A 26,457-nucleotide genomic window follows, 5' to 3' on the forward strand; every position below is an offset into this window, starting at 1 on the left:
ATAAGTCTACTCCCCCAGGTCCCAGAGGGATGATGGCAAGGGGGTCATCTCCCTGTCCGCCCCGGGCACCAGTTCTCTGAACCGCTTCATTTGGGACCGGGAAAGTGCATCTGCCGCCGTGTTCTCTGACCCTGGCACGTGGCGTGCTTTCAGCTCCAGATTCCCTTCCAGCTGTAATTTAATTAACCGCCGCATTAGCCTCAGCATGTCAGGGCATCTCGCTGCGCCTCTGTTAATGGCCTGCACTACTCCCATGTTATCTGACCACAGCGTGAGTTTCAGGTTTTTTATATTTTCTCTCCAGATGGTCAGTGCCACAATTATCGGGAACAGCTCGAGAAACGTGATGTTCCTAGTGAGCCCCTGCGCATGCCACTCATCCGGCCACTGGCTGGCGCACCAACTGTTTCCCAGGACCGCGCCGAAACCCAGGCTTCCGGCCGCGTCCGTGTACAGAGCTATCTGTTCGGCCGTTACCCACCCCTCTCTCCAAATCCGCACCCCATTGAAATCTTGTAGCAACTCGTCCCACACCTGCAGGTCCTGTTTCACGCCTGCGCTCAACCTGATGTGGTAGTGTTTGTGGGTGACGCCGGCCGTTAGCCCTGTTAGGTGCCTCGAAAATACCCTGGCGGGCGGGATTACCCGAGCCGCGAAGTTAAGTCTACCTATCTCTCCTTGGATATCCCTCAGGGTGGCTTTCTTCCGACCCCGTAGCTTCGATACCTCCTCGCGAAATTCCTTTACTTTGTCCGGAGGCAGCCTGGCCGTTCCTGCTATAGAATCCAATTCTATGCCCAGGAACGTGAGTCTCGTGGTCGGGCTTGTCGTTTTTTCCCTTGCGAGGGGGACCCCTAGGGACCTGGCTAGATCCTCGAAGGCTGCCAATGCGCTAGCGCACACTGGGGAACCTGCCGGGCCTGTGAACAGGAAATCGTCTAGGTAGTGCAGTTTTCCACCCTCCTGGTGCCGGTCATGAAGCGCCCATTCTAAGAAAGTGGCGAACTGCTCAAAATATGCGCATGATATCGTGCAGCCCATGGGCATGGCTTTGTCAATAAACACCTCCTCGCCCCATTGGAAACCCAGTAGGTGGAAACTGGAGGGGTGGACCGGCAGTAGGCGGAACGCTGATTCAATATCCGCTTTCGCCATGAGGGCTCCTATGCCTGCCGCCTTCACCAGCTCAATTGCGTCGTCGACTGACGCGTAGCCCACTGAGCAAGCTTCGGGGTCGATACCGTCGTTCACGGAGGAACCTTCAGGAAACGATAGGTGGTGTATCAGCCTGAATTGTATATGTAAGGAGGAAGGGGTATCCCCGACTAGAGTTCCTAATTCGGGATGGGTATAATATTTGGAAGAAAAGTAATTAGGAACTAGTATTTAGACAGAGGACAAAGACGGACTAGTGACAGCAAAAACTATGAGTGAACAAAATGCATGGTACAAAATTATGGCTTTTATTTTATTCAATCTTCATTATGGTAAAAAGCATTGTTACTTAATTACAAATAATTATTATGTGCATGCCTCCATTATACATGTGACTATTATCTACATATATATACACATATTATTGTGTCCTATACATATTTCAAGATAATTGATTTTAACTTGAGATCTGTGCGGAAGCTTGTTTTAGCACATTTGTACATGAAAACATGGCTAAGTATGTCATCTACGCGCGTTTCGGCTGAGGGCCTTCATCAGGGAGCCATGTGGGTATCCAAGTGGACCTGGACGTATAGTGTTGATTCTCACAGGGAGGGAACGGAAGGAGTAATCTGAGCTGGAGGGTTGTCTGTCTTGGAGACGTGGGCGCTTTAATGTGTTTTACTAGTCTGTTTCTGATTTTCTATTTCCAGGTGTCCTGTTATTTAGGAGTGGGCTTCGAATATTAAGCCTCTCTGGCCTCATTTATACAGACGCCGGAGAGGACCCCCCCATTGGAAGGTGATCGAGAGACAACCACCAGCCATTTAGAGTGTCTCCGTACCGCTATCAACATGACGGCACCCGTCCGCTAACGCCCAGAAGCCTACAGACCCCCATTGTATATACAGTGGACGTAAACTAAAGACTGTCAGCGCGACTAGAACCTTCCAAAGACCCCCGCTTAGAGAACTATTGAAGTTAATTAACAGGCTATCTGCACATCATCTCCTGGACACCAGCAGTACGTAGCCTCTTAACCACATAGGAGTAACCCTACAGCTTAATATTCGAAGGATACTTGGATACCCACATGGCTCCCTGATGAAGGCCCTCAGCCGAAACGCGCGTAGATGACATACTTAGCCATGTTTTTATGTACAAATGTGCTAAAACAAGCTTCCGCACAGATCTCAAGTTAAAATCAATTATCTTGAAATATGTATAGGACACAATAATATGTGTATATATATGTAGATAATAGTCACATGTATAATGGAGGCATGCACATAATAATTATTTGTAATTAAGTAACAATGCTTTTTACCATAATGAAGATTGAATAAAATAAAAGCCATAATTTTTTACCATGCATTTTGTTCACTCATAGTTTTTGCTGTCACTAGTCCGTCTTTGTCCTCTGTCTAAATACTAGTTCCTAATTACTTTTCTTCCAAATAGTATCAGCCTGAATTGACCTTCTTCTTTCTTGGGGACCACGCCTAGCGGGGAGACGACTATGCCTTCTTGTAATTCCTTTGGGAGGGGGCCTCAACTCTACCCAGGTTCAATTCTTTCTCTATCTTAGCGCTAACCACCTCAGGGTGTTGCCTTGCCGACTTCAAGTTGCTCGCCCCCGCCGAGGGGAGCGGGCCCTGGAATGGAATAACAAAGCCTTGCTCGAAGCCGTCTACCAGTATCCTGGCATCTGTTCTGTTCGGATATTTGTTTGCCAATCTGCGCAGCTGTTGTGTAATAATGGGGGATCTGGCCAGCTGGCACTTACTAACGTCCACCAGTCCCCCCCTTCTCCCTGCATTGGGGCTAACGCTTCTTGCTCTTTTCTCTCTTTTCCCCTTTTGACTCGTGTTTGGAACCTTTGCATGCAACGGTAGCTTGCCTGCCCCCGCAGCTAGCGCATGCGTGTTGAAACTTACAAGAAGAGCCCCATGAGCAGTCCCCCGCCTCGTATCTCCAACAGATCGCCTTCGTTGCGGTTGGGGAGTAAGATCTCCCGTTCGACCGCCTCTGATATATACCACTCTTCCCCTTTTGGTATGAGCTCCGAAAGGGCTGGTCGCTTTTGCCCGCCCAGGCCCTGACCTCCTTAGCTGTAAGCATCTTATGGATGAACCCCGAGACATCCTCCTCATTCCACTCCATTTCGGGGTGCCTCTGCATTTTTAATCTAAACCCTTTATCGTACTCTAACCAGGCATCCCCAGGGAACTGCCTCTGTGCTAGGTGGATGTTGGCCTCGTATAGCCACAAATCAGCAGCGCAATGGGGGAACCTTTCCACTATAATGCATGCCATGATTCTGAACGCATCTAACCAATTGTCGAAAGTGCGCTCCTTTCTGGCCCCGCTCCTTTCTCTCCTATCCTCCACCTTCCTGTCGCACGTGGTTAGATCGAGCCCCTCTAGCTGTATTTCCAGCAGCGAAAATATGTCTATGAATTCCTTGCTCCATATCCTCTCTTTTACCGCAAGAGGGATGAGACATGCTAAGCCGGTGGCTTTCGTAGTCAGGGACGCCGGACCAGGGGATGGCCTGATGTAATGATCGTTGATTAGCCCGTTCGGTGGTGGGCTTCCCGAAACGGGGCTGTAACCCCAACCGGGTAGTGCAGAAATTTGTTCACCTTGGGCGGACAAGCTTACCTGTTCTTGCACTCTTGTCTGGCGGGCCCACCCCGGATCGACCATATGCCAAGTGAGACCTGCCGCTTCCTCTGCGCGCTGCTCCCTAGGCCCTGCCACTCCTTGCCCTGTGCCATTAAGTAACCCCGGCGCCAGCGATTTCAAACATTCCTTCACGATGTTGCTAATATGCTCACCCTTTTTCTTCTTGCTGGTCGTCTCACCCTGGTCGCTGCCCTCCGGTCTCGACGGAAGAGGTTTCTGCTGTACTTTCCTCGGAGGATTCCTCTTGGATGTTCTCTTCATCTGCGTGTTTTTCAGCTTCTTGGGTGCGGAAGGCCCTGGTTCTTCGTCTGCCTGTTCCACCGGTCTGTTTTCCTTCCCTTTACCCAAGTGAGGGTGGAGCCAGTCGTCACCGTGGATGGCCGATAATTTGCGGATCTTCATCAGTACCTCTGCCATCTCGTCTGGCTGGCCGTCCGACATGTCGTGAGCCTCTGCGCACTTTTGTGTGGCTTCTTGTTTTCTCGTGTCTGCGTCAGGCCGTCGGCTGGGGCACAGCTAACTGCGTGTGCTTACCCCGGGCTCTGAGCTTGCTGCCGCTTTACCTGATATACGCTTCGGGGGAGCTGGCACAGCGCGCCGTACTCCACGAGGCGTCCTCGGCGACGATGACCTGGATCTCCGACAGGGGCCTCGCCTTCTTCAGCTTCGTCCTTCGCCGCGTCGCCTCTTTTCCTTCAGTCGTTGTTGCTGTCGCGCCGTTCTCCCAGCTCCTCGAAGGCATTGTGCTTCTGCTGGGAGGGCGGCGTCGCTTAAATCCTCTTGAGCCCTCCATGCAGGCCTCAGGTGAGTCCCCCTGATTGGGGGGTTTAAATAAAGCCAGGTTGACCATTGGGCGCCCTTTGGGGGCGCTCAGGTCAACAGGTCACTTCCGGTCGGGTGGCTGGTGCGCACCCCGCTTCCGCTGGTTCCTGGGCGCATCAAAGCGCCCAGAACCAGTTTACCCCCGCTGGTGGCACCACAAGGGTTATGGCGCCGGCCTTCAAGCCTCCCCCACACTTACGGGAGGGTGCGGCGGCCTCTGCAAAAACATGAATAAATGATGCCTTATTTTTAAATAGATACATTTTGATGATATCAGTTTCATTACACTATTAACATTTAAATAGACGTCATACAGTACATATCAATTTAATTCTGCTGGTCTAGTTTTGATTCAGGACTTACTAAAAACTACGCAAAGGCGGAGTTCAATGTTAAATCGTCAGATTGTAAGCACTTTATCAAAGCTTGCCTGCAAGTCCGCATACACATAGCAAGTGGATAATATTTTCCTCTCATATTTGGCAGGAACGGCAAAGCGACGGTTCCTCTGTTCTTAGCCACGGCATAAGATGACATATGCCGGGAAATGCACCAAAACGAGCTTTTATGAAAACACCCTTGTGCTTCAGTGACCATGGGGTTTCCAGGTATGGTTGTACTTTCACCTTTGTGAAACCATTCATTAGTGGCCAAGCATGTTTCCTTTTTACAAAAGAGTCTTTATCCACAAGCAGTGATAGATATTTTGTTATATTATTAATAGATTTTTTTGAATGATTCTGTTTTTATTGTCGTGTTCCAAATAGGAGTTGCTGAGTATTGATCAAGTGCAGCATGTAAATATTTCCAGGCGTATAATTTACTATTTATATTTATTTCCTGCCATAATAGCGGAGACATTTGATTTGCGTTATCATTTTTTATTCAGTTCCATACTTTGGCCTTTTTGTGCGAATGTTTGGTTGGTTAATCCAAATTCCAATCTTATCTGTGCTGGAGATGCATTGTGAGGAAGATGAAAGAGGGTTTTAAAAGTTTTTGTCACTGCATAATTGATGGTCTCAGAGTCTTTCCCACACAGCGCTTCACTACCATATGTTAAAGTTGGCCATAGTTTTGCCGATATTACTTTATAAAATGGTTGGTAAGTCAGCTCTCCTAGCAGTTTCTGCAACTTTTTTAATGCAGGTATCAAGGTATTTGCTTTCCTTTCCATATCAGTCTTATGTGGGATAAAAGATCCTTTGTTGTCAAATAATACCCCCAAGTATTTATAGGATTCCACTTGTTCAATTTGATTATTGTCAAATAGCCATTTATGCTTATGTTTTGACCTTGAAATTTTGTTAACCTCCATGATTTTAGTCTTTGTTTAATTTATAATCATTCCATTTTCTTTTGAGTATGATGATATCCTATTTATCAGACATTGCAGAACCACTTTTGTTTGACTAAGTAAAATGACATTGTCTGCGTATAGTAGATTTGATATCTGAGTATTAGTTAGTTTGGGTGGATATGTACTTATTTTGTTCAGTGCAACAGTTAGGTCAATACACACCCTTGTTTTAAGCCAGTCGAGGTTGGAATTTCCTTCGTTAACATTGAGCCATCTCCCATCCGAACTCTGACCCAAGTGTCAGAATAGTGGAGTTGGATTGCTGTTAAAAGGGAAACTGGGATACCTTGTCCCTTCAATTTTCGACATGAAAGTCGTCTGTGTACACAATCGAAAGCTGATCTAAAATCAACAAAGCACAGAAAGAAGAGATTCGAATCCCAAGATGTCATTGGGCCTAATTGGGTCTAATTGGGTCTCTGGCTAATTGTACTCACCGTCTGATTGGGAGTTGGGACATAACTTAACGTAGGCCCAGGCACTAAATTAAAAGTGTCTCCGATTTAGCGAACAGAGTAGTGAAAAAAAGTGGCTAACATTTTCAAATCGCGGCAACTCAGATCTTTTTAACACATGAAATATGTATTGTCTTGAGGGGTGTGTGATTGCATATATCTGTGCTTGCTGCAGGCAATATTGGAGGTAAAATGGTACTTGAGCAGTGAAATTCATTGTTTGCCCCACAAAAATAAAAGATAAAAACATTGACACCCCTGTTCTATCCTCAGCGTCCTATCAACTCAAGAGGTGGGCTTGAAGTTTTATAGTTATCTACCACACAAAAATAGTAAGTAAAGGTAGTGAATGTGAGCATGGTCTAAGGCTATATGCCACTGAGCAACAAGCAGTGGCATGTTCACCTTGATACCCCGCCTACTCCGGAGGCCAGGGCCCTTTTGGATGCCCTGCTCCTCGCCCAGCTTACCCAACACGTGTTACTCCAGTCCCATTCGGGAGGCCACCTCATTGATCTGGTCTGCTCCAATTTCCCCATATCAAGCCCTCAACTTGGACTCACCACTTCCTGATTAGGTTTTCATGGGTGGACATTCGGTCTGGTAGACATTCTACACTTCCCCCCGGTCCACAGGCCAAGAAGGTAAATCTCCCTGCATTCTCGGAGTTCCTGGGTCAGTCCCTCCCTACACCTGCTACAGATCTAGAGGGGGCTGTGGCCAGTTTCGATCACTGGATCAGCCAGGGAGTTAGTTCCTGTGCAAATGGCAAACGGAGCAGCACCCGGCGCTCTCTTCCTTCGCAACCATGGTACTCATCCACTCTTAGGGATTTGAAACAGGGCTGCAAGAGGCTGGAGCTTTACTGGCAACAGAACTATTGTGCATCAGCCAAGGCGTCCTTACGATCAGCCCAGAGAGAATACTACACAGCCATTAGAAAGGCTAATAACAGCAAGGAAATCTTCGCGATTGTGCGGAGTTTTCTCTCCCCCTGCGCGGAACAAAGCACACTACCTATATCTAACGAGTGGTGTGAAGAGCTCTTGTCCTTTTTTATTGATAAAATTGCCAAGATTCAAGTGAGTGTGGGCCCTGCGGCTAGGCCCAATGAGATACCCTCCTCGAATCCCTTTGCAAACCCTTGAGTAGGATCTGCGGTGTTTTCGTCATTTTTACCCACTACTGAGGCGGATGTACTGGCCCTCTTGAAGGCCCTTAAGTCTGGCTCCCCAGCAGACCCCTGCTCTGCGCAGGTCCTAGCGGGTGTAGCTGAGGTAGTCTGCCCAGCAGTAGTGGGTATGGTCAATCTTTCGCTTCAGTTGAGATATGTTCCTGCTAAATGGAAGTGTGCTAAACTTCTTCCCCTCCTGAAGAAACCTACTCTTGACCCCTTGCAGCCGGCTAACTATCGACCCATTTCTCTGCTTTCAGCACTTTCTAAAGTATGTGAAAAAGTGGTCTTCCGGCAGCTTGAGGCTTTTGTGGAATCCTCGGGGGCTCTCCACCCAGCGCAGTCAGGATTTAGATCTTCCTACAGCAAGGAGACTGCCCTGGTGGAGATGTCGGAGGCTATCAGAGAGTGTCTGGAATGGGGTGGCAGAGCTGCCCTGATCTTACTCGACTTCTCTGCCGCCTTCGATACGGTGCCCCACCAGAGGCTTCTTGACAGACTTTCGGCTGTAGGAATTTCGGGTCTGGTCTGGCAATGGATTAAATACTTTCTGGACTCCCGCTCGCAACAGGTTTGCATGGCCTCATGCTCCTCCTCAGTCAGGAATCTGGGGACGGGGGTGCCAAAGGGGTTGACCCTCAGCCGCCTTCTTTTTAATATCTACCTGACGCCGCTTGTCTACCTGGCCGAGGAGTTGGGGGCTAAGGTGATCGCCTACGCAGATGATACGCAGCTGCTCTTTACCTGGAATGATGCTAACTTGAACACCGATATGGCTCAATTATGCCTAGCCTCGGTTTTTCAATGGCTGGCCGAGGCTTCCCTCAAATGTAATAAGGATAAATCGGAGGTCCTTCTCTATGTCCAGTTTCCGAAGGATTTCAGGACTCGTGTTGGGCCCCCGGGGTTCCCTTGCCCGGTTCCCAAACCAGGGCCAGCAAAGAATCTGGTCATTTGGTTTAGCCAGGACCTTAGCTTCTCCGACCACATAAAAAAGCTTACGGGTATCTATTTCGGGACCCTCAAAATGCTTAGGAAGTTTTTCCCCCTGCTCCTGAGGGCAGCGAAAGAGATGGTCACCCGCGCCCTGATTGTGTCAAGACTAGACTACGCTAATGTCCTGTTCCTGGGGTTGCCAGCTTATCTGCTTCACAGGCTCCAAATTATTCAAAATGCTGCAGCTAGGCTCCTTTTTAATGCCCCAAAGCGATCTAGCGCACGTCAGTACCTACGGGAGCTGCACTGGCTTCCGGTAGTTCAGAGGGTGCAGTTCAAAGCGATTACTTTGGCCCACAGAGCGCTTCACAGTCTGGGCCCCATCTATCTTAGAAAGCGTTTCACTTTTTATGTGCCTAAACGCCATCTGCGTTCAGCGGCACAACGCTGATGGTTGTCACGCGCTTCTGCAGAGTCCGATTGGGAGGCAAGTCTATTTCGGTCAAAGCGGCGGAAGCCTGGAACTTACTCCCCGCTGATCTACAACATATCTCGGAGTTTCGGATTTTTAAGAAGCAGCTAAAAACGCACCTGTTCAGCAAGATTTACTAACTCCCTGTTCCCTCATTTGCTCTTCTCGGCGCCAGGACACTCTAGAGTAACAGTGCGCGCTACAAAAACCATTATAACATAACATAACACTGTTTGTATAGCGCTACTCATGGCTTTAAGTGGACCGGTTCTCTCTGGGTCTCAGACCCGGAAGTTATTAGAAATGGACATTGAAACAGGTCCCTTTGGAGCCATACACCATGACAGGAAGATGAATCTTACTTTTTTTTAAAACTTTGTTTTATTTAGAACTTGCACAGTGTGGCTAGGCCTGGGCAGTGAACTTCGCTCCGTTCGCAGAGTTTGCGGAGTTTGCGGAGTTTTCTGCACTCTGCAGAGTGCAGAAAACTCCGCTTCGTGATGTGCAGCGGAGTTTTTTCACCGCTCGCAATCGCAAACTGTAAGATCGCAATTGCAAATGGTAAGTTTGCGAGCGTGAGCTGCCACTTGGGTAGAACTTCTAACTGAGTGGCAGGAATACCAGCACAAACTGCAGTTCGTACTGCACTCCGCCACTCGCTGAACTTCGCAGAGTTTTTTTGTAACTTTGTGGAGTTCCACGTAGCAAAACTCCACGAACTACGCCCAGGCTTGGGTACACTACAAGATGGCACATCTGGGAACAATACACAATGTAGCGTCATACAGCCATCAACAAATCTTAGATGGACATTATACTGAACCTATACAAGTTGTCAGTAGTCCTAGCTGAGGAGCATCATGGAAGAAATATTTAGTTCCACAACAACATAATAGGTAGACAGTGCATAAAATTAAATCCAGGAATATACCACCCAAAGAAAAAGATAATAACTAACAACTTTGGCAGCAGCAGATTGGTAAGGATATGTACGTCCACTGCAATCGGGCAAGAAAGAAGAGGAGAACCGGATCCCGGCCCTGTGTGTCTCAAGGGGTGATGGGAGGTGGGAGGGCATCACAGAGGGTCAGGCAATGTAGAGCCCAACCCGTCAATAGGTGGCCGCCACTCATTGAGGATCCAGTAGGCGTAGCGGTGGCTCCTCAGCAATGGCAGAGGAGCGTCGCCCCACTGCCTGGCTCAGAGACAGCAATTGTAAAATAAAAAAATCTTTTGGCATCATTTTATTTTCCATTTGCCCGGCACTTAGGAAGCACTGTAGGGAGGGGGAAGGCCGAGGCATGGGAGGGGGGAGGAGGAGAGCTACATGCGCTCCACCTCCTAAGTGCTCATGTGTGTTTGATCGGCCGTCTCAGGCCAACCAAAACTCACATGCGCACTTAGGTTGTTCCAGTTCGGCTGCATTGGGCAGCCGGGCTGGAGAAACCCTGACAGACTCCCTGGCCTGAGCGGAGTGTCTTTCTACCCCTCTCAGGCCAATCCTGCCCTGCTCTGCAGCACAGGGATTGGATGGAAGTCTGTCCTAGGGGCTGCTAGTAGCCCTAAGAGGAGAGGCGGCTAAAGGTACGTTTTGTTTAACAGCCTCCACCTTACCATCCAGCGTTCCCTCTACCCGTCTCACCACCCTTTATGTGTGGTGGCCGCCTCTGCACAGAAGCCACAGGGGTAAGTCTCGTCCCAGGACATTCACATCTAGTCTTGCTTAATCTTGCATTTCGTAAGAGTATTTGCTTTTCCAGGATGTTGTTTTTCTGCAGTTTTTTTAGTACAGCATATTGCTCTTATATAGGCCATACTTTGTACTGAGTAGCTGTCACGAGTGCGCGGGGGAAACCCGGGAGCAGCGAACTACAATGATGGCCACCTGCCTAGAACACGCATGCGATGGGACAGGTCAGTAAAGTTAAAGCCCGGCCTCCCTCAATATGCAGTGCTTCGCATTCTAGTGTTTTGTGGAAGCTTAGTGCCGTCTTACCTGTTTGCTTCAGGGTCGTCGCGCTCCTCGGCGTGGGTGAGGCATTTCTCCTGTTGGGTCGTCTTTTCCTGGCATACCTTTGGACTTCGTTCCTGTTACCTGCAATCATAAGAAAAAAAACAGACATAGACAAAGCAGCATTATCGGTTTATACGGTAACAGTGCTCTAGCGTTGACATGTTATTTCAAGATTAATTGTTTATATCACATTTCGGATCCTGTACTTTCGGCGCTGTGGGGATCTGTTCAGTCCTTTGGGATCTAAAGGAAAAAGTGAGGACAGTATTTTTCCTGAGCATAAGGTGTATTTAATTTAAGACAGTTACTTGGGGATTGTTTCCATAAGCAATACTAGGTAAATAGGTAGGCACAGACACAGACCCTTACGTAATGTGTCCTCTCATTCCCAAAGGGTCCTTTCACTTACATCTCTTCATTGTTTTTTCCTAGCACCAGACACTAGCTCTTAACTCCGTTATATCTCACTACCCAGTTTACTGAAGGAGGGATGTCATAAGGTAGGGAATAAAATAGTAAAAAGAAATACAGACAAGCGTATGTATGTTTCTGTTCTCTAACTTATATACTAACTTTCTCCTGCCTACAGCCTCTTGCTTCATCCAGAAGGATCATGCGGTTATCTGAGTTACAACGTGGAATTTCTTCCCATTTTTTCCTTGTTTTGTTTCTCTTCTTCCCCGGGTTACCATTGCCACCTTGATAGTGTCAGGTGCAATAAGTGATTTGGAGAAGTTGTGGACCTTACTTCAAATCCATGACATTTCTGCGGAAGCATAGGTGAGATTCTTACATAACGCAAAGCCCAAAAATAATTGATTTTCTTTCCGCCCGGACGGCATGGATGTTAGGCAGGTGACTCTAGCTGATTTAGCACACATGTTGGGTAATCTACAAGTGGAAACTCAATCCCTATCAACCAGGGTGGATTCCATACAGCGTGAAATGAGAACTGATCCAGGTGTAGGGTCCCATAATCCCGGTGCTAATATTCCAGTAATACAAGTAACAACACATCCATCTATCCCTTTGACGCCTCCTGAGTGTTTCTTTGGAGATACTACTAAGTTTGCTGCCTTTCTCAGTCAGTGTCACCTTCATTTCATGTGCAAAGCCTCTAGTTTTCCTACAGACCAAGCTAAGGTGACATTTGGTATTTCCTGTTTAGGGGGTCTGCAGCTAATTGGACCATACCTCTGATAGAAAGAAATGATCCATTGTTACAGGACTATAGTTCTTTCAAAAGAGAACTCAGAAAACTGTTTGATAGACATACTTTCACACACTCAGCTGACACTGAACTTTTAACGTTAAGACAAGGAACCAAGGATTTAACCTCTTACATTTCCACATTCTATAGATTAGTAGCTGAAGCTGGGTGGCCTGAAGAAAAGCTTGGTGCTTTGTTTTACAAGGGGTTGAGAGATGACTTAAAGGATGCATTGGCACAAGTGGTAGACCCTCCTGAATCGTGCACTGCCCTTATTGACTTGGTGGTCAAGTTGGATCATAGAATCAGTGAGCGTAAGAGAGAAAGAGGCAGGTCAGAGGGGAGAGTTTTTGCTTTTCAAGAAAGAAAGCCTGATCCTGAGAGAATAGCAGAAGAACCCATACCTATGCAAATAGGGAGCATCAGAGGCCCCTCAGTGAAGAAGAAAAGCAGAGAAGGCATGACAAGAAATTATGCTTGTACTGTGGAAAGCAGGGTCATTTTCTTAGGGAGTGACCTGTCAAACCAAAACAGACAAGGCGTTCGGAAAACTAGTCAGCCCGAAGTCTCAGGAGACAAGGACTTTGGGTTATTCAGGCTTGATTGTCTCATCTATGTAGGTAGCGGCATCATCCCAGCCTTGTCACCTTCTTCTCTATTCACATCTAAAATCGGAACATCAGGTGGCAAATGTGCAAATAATGGTTGATTCTGGTGTTTCGGGAAATTTTATGGATGCACAGTGGGCTCAGAGTCAGAAAGTCCCTTGGGTGTCTAATCACCTTGGTAAGAAGTTACAACAATTGATGGTGCACTCTGAAATCTGGTCCCATTAAGCACACTACGATTGGTTTGACGCTGGTTATCGAGAAGAAACACCAAGAAAACATTACATTCGATCTGATACAGTCTCCTCAGTTTCCAGCTATTGTAGGGCTACCCTGGTTATGACATTGCCCGTTTATTGATTGGAAGACTATGACATTAACTTTCAATCATGACCTTTGTAGAGAGCATATTCTTCTTGATCCAGGTGATCCTGAGAAAAGTATTTAATTCATTAGTACAGATGAATGTGTCTCACCTTCTTCTTATCAGGATCTCAGGGAAATATTTGACGTAGAACAGGCCACTAGTCTCCCACCACATAGGGTCTATGACTGCAGAATCGATCTGCAGCCTGGAGCGTGCATACCTTGCAGTAGAGTGTACTTCTTAACGGAAAAAGAGAATGTGTATTTGCGAGAATACCTGGAGGAAATGTTGAGAATAGGGTTTATCCGTCCTTCTAGATCCACGCTTCGTCTTCTCTTTTTTTTATACCGAAGAGAGAAGGGGGTCTTAGATGCTGCATAGACTATAGGGCACTGAATACCATTAACGTCAAGAATAGGTATCCCTTACCACTGATATCCTCCCTCCTTGATCAGATAAAAACGCCCAAGTATTCACCAAGTTAGATTTGCAAGGGGCATACTATCTTGTGAGAATCAAGGAGGAAGATGAGGGGAAAATGGCTTTTTGTACCAAGTATGGGTTGTAAAAATATCTAGTGATGCCCTTTTGGCTATGTAATACACCTTCGGCTTTTCAGTTTTTTATCAATGATGTACTAATTGACATTTTGGATATATTTGTTATTGCTTATATCGATGACCTCTTGATTTATTCTCCCTCCATGCAGGAACATGTAATCCATGTAAGGAGAGTACTAAAACAACTGTGTGACAACCATTTGGATTGTAACCTAGAGAAATACCATTTCCATACTCAGCAAGTAGGCTTCCTGGGATTCATAATCTCCCCACAGGGACTTAATATGGATCCACAGAAGGTAGAGGCGATCCACCATTGGCAAGCACCACAAAATGTTAAAGAGACTCAGAGTTTTCTTGGCTTCGCCAATTTTTACAGACGCTTTATTAGTGGTTTTTCTGATTTAGCCTTCCCGATAACTAGACTGTTGAAAAAGGGAATGAAATTTCAATGGACTCCTGAGGCAGAAGCAGCCTTTTGCAAACTAAAAGAAGCCTTCACACAAGCACCCATACTAAGGCATCCAGATCCTTCACGTCCCTTTGTGGTTGAGGCTGATGCTTCACAAGTGGCAGTTGAGGGGGGTACTTTCTCAGATGGATCCTAACGCAGGGGTTCTTCATCCAGTGGCTTATTACTCACGTAAATTGGCTCCAGCTGAAATAAACTACACTATAGGAGAGAAGGAGTGTTATCCATAAAAAGAGTATTCAAGGAATGTAGGCATTATTTATTGGGGGCCAATCACAAGAAAACAGTCCTAACAGACCACCGTAATTTACAATTCTTAAAATCCGTAAGGGCTCTATCCATGCGGCAACTGCATTGGACTCTGTTTTTTAGTGAGTATGATTTCGTTATACAGTTCCAATCAGGAAAAAAGAACGGGAAAGCAAGGGCTTTGTCTCGCTTAGGTTGTGAACCCATAGAATCACACAGTGTGGCCCACTCTATAATAACTAGAGAGCGAATAGTTGGGCTTCTGAAGAAGACTTCCTAAAGTCATTTAAGGAAGCACAAACATCCACAGACATGGAAGAAATGACAGATACACAAGAAGTCACTGTAGAACAAGAACTGTCCTATGTTCAGGGAGGGTTGGTACTCCCCACTCAACAGCTGAGATTACAGGCCTTAGAATGGCATCCCACTCATCCCCTTGCAGGGCATCAAGGGTATATGAAGACACTTGACTTACTACAGAGACACTTTGGTTGGCCTACTAGGGGAAGGACACAAAACTCTTTATTAAGACATGTCACATGTGTGCCCTGGGAAGGCCTCTCATCAGAACCATGCAGGATTGTTACAGCCTTTACCTACACCACGTAGTCCTTGGAACACAGTGTCCTTAGATTTTATAGTAGACCTACCGAGGACTGCGAAAGGGAATACTACCCCCTTTGTTGTGGTAGACTTGTTAAACAAGATGGCCCATTTCATCCCTATGACAAGCCTCCCCACATCTCGAGTATTAGCATCTGTATTTGTTCGGCAAGTGGTACGCTTACATGGCCTCCCCTCCTTGCTGGTATCAGACAGGGAGGCTCAGCTCATCTCTAGGTTTTGGAGAGGGATGGGAGACTTATTGCAGATAGACATACGGCTGTCCTCAAGTCACCACGCTCAGACAGACGGTCAAACTAAGAGAGTGAACCACTGTTTTGAACAATATATCAGGTGCCAGGTCTTACACATTCTTGCCGATTGGGATGAGATGGTATGGATAGCTGAGTTTTCCTATAAGAATAGTTACCCCTTTTCCACTGCTTACTCACCTTTCTATTGCACTTACGGTTTTTATCCCCAAACTATGTTATCTCCGCTTTCCTCCTCTTGCTCTACTCCTGCAGCCATAGACTTTGTAAAGGAATTACAAGATGTACTCAAGACAACACAGGTGAACCTGGAAAGGGCAAAGGCTAGTTATAAAAGGAGGGTGGATGTTCACAGATGCACAGAGCCTGGATACAAACAGTGGGACGAGGTCTGGTTATCCTCTAAGAATTTGACATTGAGAGGATCTTGCAAATTCAAACCTAAGTACATAGGTCCTTACAAGATATGCAAGGTGGTGAACCTTGTCGCTATGAAGCTGTACCTTCCTGCCTCAATGAAAATTCATCCGGTGTTTCATGTCTCTCTCCTGAAACCGGTAGAACCGGGCATGCATCTCCCTAACGTCCCTACGCCTGTAATGGTGGATGATGAACAAGAATATGAGGTTGAGGTGATCATGGATTCACGTAGGGTGAGACGCAAACTTCAGTATCTGATACCTGGAAGAGTGTCGGTGTTGAGGAACGTACTTGGGAGCCGGCTAGTCAAGTACATGCCCCTAGGTTAATGCGTCTATTTCACAGAAGACATCCTGAAAAATCCAAGCCAGTAGGGGGGTCCGTGGAGGGGTGTACTGTCACAATTGCACTGGGAAACCCGGGAGCTACGAACTACAATATTGGCCGCCGGCCTAGAACGCCCATGCGCGGGGACAGGTCAGGCAAGTTAAAGCCCGGCCTCCTTCAATCTGCAGTGCTTTGCATTCTAGTGTTTTGTGGAAGCTGAGTGCCGTCTTACCTGTTTTCTTCCGGATCGTCGTGCTCCTCGTGTTGGACTCAACGTGGGTGCGTCGTTTCTCCTGTCGGGTCGTCTTTTCCTGGCATACCTTTGGACAAAGACAAAGACCAAGCAGCATTATCGGTTTATAGGGTAACAGCGCTCTAGCACTGAAATGTTATTTCAAGATTAATTGTTAATATCACTTTCCTGATCCTGTGCTCTCAGAGCTGTGGGGATCCGCTCCGTCCTTAGGGATCTAAAGAAAAAAGTGAGGACAGTTATTTTACCTCAGCATAAGGTGTATTTAATTTGCGCTATTCAAGCTGTTTAAGACAGTTACTTGTGGATTGTTTCCATGAGCAATACTAGGTGAATAGGTAGGCACATACACAGACCCTTACATATTGTGTACTCTCATTCCCAAAGGGTCCTTTCACTTACATCACTTCATTGTTTTTTCCTAGCTCCAGACATAAGCTCTAAACTCCGTTATATCTCACTACCCAGTTTACTGAAGAAGGGATATCATAAGGTAGGGAATAAAATAATAACAAGAAATACAGACGAGCTAATATATGTTTCTGTTCTCTAACTTATGTACTGACTTTCTCCTGCCTACAGCCTCTTGCCTTATCCTGAACGATCCTGTCCTCTTTTTTCCTAGTTTTGTTTCCCTTCTTCCCCAGGTTACCATTGCCACCTTGATAGTGTCAGGTGCAATACGTGATTTGGAGAAGTTGTGGACCTTACTTCAAATCAATGATGTTTCTGCGGAAACATAGTTGAGATTCTTACTGTAGCCTCTATGTGTTTATAAAGGATCATAATTGCGAAGTTTGGAGTTGAAGCTGAAGGCAGTGCGAGTTTCTCACAGTGCCTATCAGTGGGCCTTGAAGGTGCTTATACATAGCCCTCCAATCTTTAGCCTTTCTGCAGAGCTCACAAGCGATTGTAATGTGTGCCAGCTGAACTACAATTGTATGCAAATGTGTGCGAAAAAGGAACGCGATTGTCAAAATGTTGACAAGGCAAATGTAAAAGAAAATGCAGTGCCTACAGGTGATTGGGCACATGTGTGTCTGGTGGGGTGTTGACGTGAAGGAGATGCGATGACATACATCCAGGAGAGAGTGTAAATAGGGTGTTGAAGAGGAAAGAGATGAGGTGTTAGATATGCAGGAGATGGATTTCAGAAAGATGTGGGGAGAAAAAGGCTCAAGACACTCTGAACACCACTACCCCGCCACAGTCCTTAGTAATGTTTAATTTACAATCTGATATTTTCCAAAACATTTTTTTTTTAATATTCATTATTTACAACAAACTCGCTGCTGTTCCACATTTTTCTTAACCAGCTAATAACCATTGGCGAAGCCAATAATCCTGGTTTGTTGTGGGTGCATGTCAGTGTTGTGTTATATATTTGGATGCAGTAACAGAAAGCTCAGAGAGGCCCTAAAATATCCGTCAGGTGGCACACTATTAGAAGTATAGAATTTTTACTTACATGTTTAGGACACCACCTTAATTATATAGGCCACTCCTCTTTAAAAGGATTCATAGTTACACTTCTTGGACCACGCTTGTTTTGGAGACCACTCACTTTATAAATGCGGCTTAAAACCCTGGTGCAGTTGCTGGTCATATCATTGTCATATGAGTGCCCCCACTGTAAGTTAGGCAGTGTGAGAAATTGGGTTATTGGTTGAGGGGAGGTGTGAGCCCTTCTTAAGTAACAGCTACAATCCTTGTCAGGATGAAACACAAAAAGTCACTAAATTAACCTGTGCTTAACCTTCTAGTATCTCAGCTTGAAAGCAGTCAGGCCTAACTTAGAGGCAATGTGTAAAGTATATACTTAATACTAAAACAGTAATAAAGTGAAAAGAACACACAAGAAAAAGCCCACACCAATTTAGAAGAGTAAAACGTACTACATTTTTTGACCCAAAATGACAAAAATGCAATCAGCAGAACAGGAGTTATGAATTTTTAAGTTTTAAAGTGAGAAATAGTACATAAAAGATCAAAGTACCAGCCATGGACATTCAGTCAAGCGAGACCGGAGCAAGGTCGAAAGTTATGGTCAACATCAATGGAGTGTGGTTCAGATAAATGAAGTGGATTGGGCCCAGTGTCCACTTACCTTAGAAGAATTTTCAAGAGAAAATGTCCATGCAGGTACATTTCAGCGGGGAGAGGCAGCCAGCGAATCCAAGGAGGAGGCACCACCAGGGAGCAACCGGACGAAGTTGCGGTGAGGATTTCCAAGTTCAGACTTAGTCTATTTTATGCAAGTCAAAAATCTCAAGTGGGTATCGGAAACACATAGGGGAGGCCATTACCCACTTCTTAGCTGAGAATGTTGGATCGGTCCCGGCAACTGAGACGGTGTGGGAGGCCATGAAGCCCACGCTGCGGGGAGTGGACATTGCGTAGTGTGCGGTCGCGCGCCGACAGCGCAAGGCAGACTTACTACGTGCCGCGGCGGACATAGAGACCCTGGAGCGACGCTGTAGTGTCAGTGGAGAGAGTCAGATGATGGGACAACTCTCCTAGCTCAAAAATCCTATTCGTCTCTGCTCTTAGAGGAGGCTCGACAGGTGTGGCTGGTGACGCGCAGCAGAATATGTCAGTGGGGAGATAAGTACCTACCTACATTTACATTTACATAAGTCGGGAACGATGCTGCACCGGCTTTGCCAGGGCACGTTCCAGGCTCAGACCTTGCCAGGGATTCTGGATGCCGCTGGTGACCCGATCACAGACCCAAAGATGCTCACTGAAAGCTTTGCACTATACTAGGCGGAACAGTATGCCCCGAATGAATGCCACCCGGCGGAGGTGGTGGACAAGTTCATAGCAGATCTACCGCCCCGGGCGGTGACGGATGAGGTGCGTGAAAACCTCGAACTTCTGTTGATGGCGGAGGAGTTGGGGAAGGCCCTGGGTGAGCTAAATGCCGGGAAAGCTCCAGGAACCAATGGGTTTCCCAGCGAGTTCTACAAGAAATATCACATTCAGCTGGGTGCACCTTACAGGGCAGCACTAGAGGAGGCACGGGAACGTGGCTGCCTCCCTGCTGACTGGAGACATGCTGAAGTAGTGGTGTTTCAGAAGCAGGATAGGAACAACGTGCTTCTTATAGGCCTATCTCTCTACTAAATGTTGAGGCCAGCATTTTGGCCAAAGCGCTGGCCAATCGTCTTCTGCCTCATATTGCGGATCTTGTCCACCCGGACCAGGCCGGGTTCATGCCCCAAAGGGCTACCAGACATAACATTCGTAGGGCCCATGTAGCGTTGGCGGCAGTTCAGGACCCTGGGGTGCAGGGGGCTCTTCTCCTAGCTGATATTGATAGGGCCTTTGACTCCCTAAGTTGGGTATACTTATTTGCGTTGCTGCCCAGGCTTAACCTAGGGCCTCATTTCCTGTCCTACCTACGGTTATTATACACGGACCGGACAGCCTCGGTAAGGGTAGCAGGTGCCATATCCTCTAAATTCGCAATTGGGCTCGGTACCAGACAGGGCTGTCCTCTCTCGCCATACCTATTTGCTTTGGCAATGGAGCCGCTGGTGTCCTGGGTACCTATGGATGCACAGCTTAGCGGCTTCGAGTTGGAGTTGGGTCCATCTGACAGAATAGCCCTGTACGCGGATGACGTCTTGTTCTTCCTTACCAACCTTAACAGATCAGGGCCCCGAATATTGGAGATAATGCACATTTTGGTGAAACCTCTGGCCTGTACCTGAACCCCCGTAAATCGTCTCTGTGGGGGCTTGGTGACCGGTCTGGAGTTGGAGAATGGGCTTCCGCGTTGCAGGTAGCAGTCGGGGTCATCAAATATCTGGGAGTGTTTCTCTCAGAGATCCCAGCGGTCTCCTGGGAGCGCAACTTGGTGCTGGTCTGGGATCGGGTCCGGACCGAAATGAAGACTTGGTCCCGTATGCCCCTCACTATCTACGGCAGATCGGCCATTTTTAAAATGGTGGCACTCCCCCGATTACTCTACCAATTACAGAATCATCCCTATCCTATATCTCCCCAATGGTTCCGTCAAGTAAATTCAGCGCTGTGGCAATTTCTTTGGGCGGGAGGTGTGGTATGGGTGGCATTGCGGACGTGTTTTCTTTCAACGTATTGTGGGGGTCTAGCGACCTCGGATATCCTCTCCTACTATCAGGCCTCCCATCTTCTCGTTTTAAATGAATGGTGGTACAGGGACAGGGGCAACCCAGCGTACGCCCTGGAACAACATCTGATGGGGTCTGATTCTCTGCATCAGATACTGTAAGCGGCACAGCTTCGCAGGAGGCTGCTGCTGGCTACTCAACTAGTATTTCAGATTTGGAGGCAGGCATTGCATCGCATGGGATGGTGGGGCAAGCTGACCGAGGAAACCCTTCTGTGGAGTAATGGATGCCTTCCAGCTCTGGAGTCCCTTCCGGAATCCAGGGGATGGGACAATATAGGGATCTCGAGACAAGGGGATGTAATGTCGGGTACTATACTTAAATCCTTTCAGGACCTCCAAACGGAATACTGCACCCCCCGGTCCCAATTTTTCCGATATCTGCAGTTTCACCACGCAATTACACCAAGCCTAGTGGGTCTGGATTCCCTCCAGGGAATTTAGATCCTTAGGAAGCCAAGGTCTTCATGGGAGATTTAGGTGACAAAAAGATATTTTGCATCAAATAGACTCTAACCACACATTGTTCCTCGACACTGCAGAAGCTCAGGGAGTCATGGGATGGAGATGTTGGGGCGCTGGAGGAGGAGGATTGGCGGGAGGCACAAGAGGCCCCTAGAAGCGCGGCTATAGCAATGCGACTGCAGCTTATTCAATTCAAATAATTACACAGAATCTACTACACTAGGGAGGGGTTGTGGAGGGCAGGCCTCATTGCATCCCCAAATTGTCTTAGATGTTGGGGGAGGTAGGAACATTGCTTCACAAGGTGTGGAAGTGCACTTCACTGGCCAGATTCTGGAGGGGGGTGTGGGGCTGTCTGTCTGAGGTCCTGGGGTGGGAACTCCTACATACAGCACGATTGGGTTTGCTACATGTGATAGATGGGGTTGAGGGGAACAGGTACAAGAGGTATCTGTTGATATTAGGCCTGACCCTTGCGAAGAGGGATATTGCAAAAGCATGGAAAGATGCCCGAGCTCCTTCTGTTCTGGTGTGGAAGAAGGGATTAGATTTCTGCATGGGGCTAGAGCAGCCAATCTTTGTGGCCCGAGGCTGCCCACGTAAGCACTATCAGATTTGGAAGAGGTGGGCTGATTACAGGGGCCTATGGCTGGAATCTCCGGAAAAGCAGGAGGCTACTGTGGGGATTGTGTGATGGGCCACAATTGAGGATGTATGTAAATTCTGGACTGAGACGTCATTTGCTGAACAAGGGAGACGGTGTTGTGTGACCAGGGGGAGGGGGCGTTCCAGGGGGTGGGGGGGAGTTGGGGGGGGGAGGGAGGGGGGGAGAAATTAACAATGTTCAGTTTGATATTGTTGCCAGACAAAATGATGTAAAGATTGCTATGACAATGATGCCTTGTAATGAATGGTGGCTTCCTCCGGAATGCGGGGTGCTGCATTATGTGTGCAATCTATCAATAAAATCTGTAAAAAAAAAAAGCTCAAGTGGGGGAAGCTGCAGGATGTAGTTGACAAGGGCTCCACTCCAAGTGGCTACATATACCTTCTACAAGGAGCCGCTGTGCCGGATTTGCTGCTGTAGAGAAGAATTTAGCTGGAGATTCCACAAAGTCAGGCTGACCAGCGAGCAGGTGTGGTCCAGTCTCCTCTTGGTTCTCAGGCACTCTTTGGCTGAAAAGTTGAAATTCCAAAGTTTGAGATTTGGATGATCTCTGCACATTTAGCACCACTTCCAAGGGTCCGGGACTGAAGGGGCACCACATAGAGGGTCAGGACTCACTCATGCTGGGTCCAGGTGTAGGTTCAAGATGGTTGGAGCCTTTTCTATCCTTGAGGCTCTGATAAGGAGACCAGTCAACTAACCCTTAAAGTCACTCTGGAAGTCTTGGGTTCAAGTAGCAAAGCACATCTGTGAATTTCCCCACACAGACGTGTCTGGAATGTCTTGACTCACTCCCCTAATGGCAGATATCTTGGGGCACAATAGACTAGTATGAAGCTCTTTGTGTGTTGGCAGAGGCAGCTGTTTTGAAGTGCAAGAGGGGCTGTGCACAACTCCTCCCCATCCTGCCAGGATTACTCATTCTGTCTACACCCAGCCTTCCTGTTGTGTAGCTGGCCTATTGTATGGCTGTTTGGGAGGAAAACACAAAGGCCATCTACCAACTACACATAGCCATGGGACCCAGGAAACAGGTTGTAGACACGAATGGTAAGAAGAAGAAAATAACACCTTTCTAAACGTGGAATTTTCAGTGTTATGACTTAAAATTCGACTTTACCATTAAAGAGGATTATACAGTTCTTAGACACCAAGCATGAAATTCATACCTGCTCCCAAACAAAAGTTATCACCTATTAAATATAATAAGGTAACCCAATGTTATCCTATTGGAGATATAGGTCTCAAAGAAGTGAAAACAAATTTGTGAGTTTTTCACTAGCAGGATATGCAAAACTTAAAATGATGTCCCACTTTTCAAATTCATTGCACCCTGCCCCATGGTCCATTTAGGACCTACCTTAGGGGTGAATAATATGCAATTAAACAAATTATTGGAACACTCCAACAATATGTTTAAATAAAACAGTTTGATGAGAAATAACCAGAAAAGTGAATCGTCATTTAGAAGAAACACGTACTCTGGCACTTACTTCAAGTATTATTGTTAGAGGAATAAGAAATACCGTTTGTAGTCGCATTTCTTGAAAAAGTCCCATTAGGATGAAACACATGCTGGTTGAGAATGTAGTTGGTTAGAAGCGTGTAAACACAATAAAGACAATGAAAAAATGTCACTTGACCTTGGACTTATGGACTGACTTTTCTGGTTATTTGTAGCAAAATGTTGGATTTTTTGAGGGAAAATGGAAAAAAGTGCTGTGCAATAAAGCATATGTTGTTTTTAAAGATAGCATCAGCAAAAAGATGTATGTATGACGATCTTCCCAGCTTTCAAGAGTAGACACATTTAAAAAAAGCATTTTTTACCACCACTTTCACATATTTGTAAGTGTTAGTCAATTTTTTTTTGTTTGTGTGTTTTCTACTTACTTGCGGTTAGTGGTGGAAACACATATGAAACCCAAAGGAGAGCCCAGAAAGCTATACATTTCTAAAAAGTAGACAAAATACGGATTTCAGCAAGGGGTCATTTATGTAGATCAGAACTTTTCAAACTTTTCAGAAACACAACTAAATTTTTAGAACGACAATCTTTCACGACTCAACTAGCTTTAATGAACATGACCAAAGCATTGTGTGGTATTGCACACTCATTTACAGACTGCACATTTTCCATTGATATGGCCACGACTTTTTACATAAAACTTTATTGCACACAAATGGTCATGTGTGGAAATTGGGTTCCTGTAAATATTTATCATTTGTGCATCACCAAGGGAAGTGTTTTGATTTGTTTTGATCCTATTAAAATCGGTTTCCATCACACTTGAGAATTACAAACAATATGCTTCATTTATGCTTACTTAACAGTTCATTTACATGTATTTACATTTTGCTGTGTATTGCAAAAAATGACATCCCCTACATCTTTTGGTAAACACCCATTCCTATGTGAAAAAAACAAGAAGCAATATGTCATAAGACATAGCCCGAAATTTGGCCTCTGTCTTTGAAGCACAGAAAATGTGACAAGATAAATTCAGAAATTATTTATTGTTTGTACGTTTTCAACCCACCAAAAATCAGCTTGTGACCCACCAGTAGGTCGTGACCTACAATTTGGGAAATACTGGTGCAGATGGCTCATGTTTTTCTCCAACAAATGAATAATTGGAATAAATGAATAATGAAAATTAGTAGGAAAAATAAAAATAAGTAACAACATTTTACTCTGTAATTGTATGCTTCAATGACCGATGCATATATGTAATAAACTGTTATTTTAAATATATGTCGTTACTAAGCGAACCATTACTTCGCATGTTTTTAGTTCGGCGTTTTTACTTTGCAACTACCATTACTTTGAAGGTTTCTACTGCGAATGCTTTTATTTCGCAACTGCTTTGAAAATACTAAAAATGTTTTGTCAACGCATTTTATTATTACACATGACACTGAAACGCTTTTTTTCCCCATAATAAGTATAATTTAAAAAAAAAATATTAACCAATCCCCTGTGTCGGGATGACAAGGAAATATGGGTTTTGGTTGGGGGATTAATTTAATAAATTGACTATTAATTTATTATTCGGTAATAAATAAAATTCACGACTTATTTTCTTAAATACACACGAATTTCAATCTTTTTTCAAAATTAATTAGTCCATTATCTTTTAAATAATTTTTAAGTCCGATAATTAAACATTCTTTTTTTCTTTAAAAAAAATTAATTCAGAGCTAAAAAACGAACATTAAACGCATAAAACATTTTTTTAAGGTTTTAATTTTGCTTAATGTTTTAAAAACAATATCTTTTCAAACTAAATTGTACCAGCAGATTGTCATTTTTATCAAATAAAGTCCTTCCACTATTTATACACTATTTCATTAACTATTTATATCACAACACAACACTACCCTAACCCCCAAATCCCACACTACCCTACACTAAACACCACTACACTACCCTAAACCCCAAAACACTACCCCTACACATCCTTTCCCCTTCCCCCATTCCTGACCCTATACCCTACCACTTCCCTGCATGACCCCCTGACACTACCCTAAACCCTAAAACACTACCCTACACTACACAAACACCACAACACTACCCTAAACCCTAAATCACTACCCCTTGCACGACCTTTAACCTTCCCCCACTCCTGTACGCTACCTACTCTCAAACACTACCCTTCACAACCCCCTACACTACCCTAAACGCAATCACACTACTGTACAGTACACTACACAAACATAACGTTTCAACCTTAAGCACTACCCCCTGCACGACCCTGAAAACTACACAGCCCCACCTAACTCTCTCTCCTTGTGGGCCCTCTCGTCTCGCATGGTTCCTCTCTGCTCCGGCTTCCTGCCTCGTCTGGAAACAGATGCGTCTGGAAACGGATGCGCCTTACAAATAACGATGGCGATAGCACATACAATTGCAATGCATGCATTGTAACAACGCGTGTGATGTAACAGCATGCATACTAATGGTATGCTTTGTTACATCGCTAGCGTAGTAACGCTTGCGAAGTAATGGCATGCGTACAAACAGCCGCGTACTAATGGCTGTTTACCGTTGCGTCCAACAGAATTGTCTGGTTGTAGGGATATATAGTGTTTGCTGGTTGTCCAAAACTTGTGATGCTCATAACCAAGAACTGAGCAGCATTATAATGATTTGCTGTTGTGTAACTACTATTTATTCAATTCACAAGGTAAAATTAATGAAAAACCGGTATAAAGAAAACCTACGTATTTTTTTAATGTGCCCATGATACTGAGTTTAGGAACAGTGGTTATTTGTTACAACTCAAAATTTGGGGTTCCCCACTGTAATATCTGGTTCTGGGAGCATGGTGCACAATTTGTTCTTTCTAGCACACTGGCTTGCATCTGGCAGCCACAAATGGAGAGACATTCACTTGATATAATGTTCTACTAGCCTGTGTTTCCATGTTTCTGATTTAAATGGTACCCCATTTGCAACAAAAAGGCCCCAAAATGCAATGCAGAGGCTTCAAAATTTCAGCTTGCAAATTGACCATTCCTGGTGATAAGAGTACGTGAGGTAATATGACCTGGGCTAGACCATCCCCAAGGGAAATCTCCTAACTGAAGACATTTCTGAAGATTTGACACCCGAGGAGTGACCTACTTGAATCATTCCAGCGGCGACCGGCACAGATGACAGGTAGGGAAGTGTGGCCGGGGCGGAAGGTGTAGGATGCGGGGGAGCGGGTATAAACAAATAAAATAGAAATGTACCTTTTTGCCGCT

This window comes from Lissotriton vulgaris, chromosome 5, assembly GCF_964263255.1.
Source record: "Lissotriton vulgaris chromosome 5, aLisVul1.2, whole genome shotgun sequence".
Lineage (NCBI taxonomy): Eukaryota > Metazoa > Chordata > Amphibia > Caudata > Salamandridae > Lissotriton > Lissotriton vulgaris.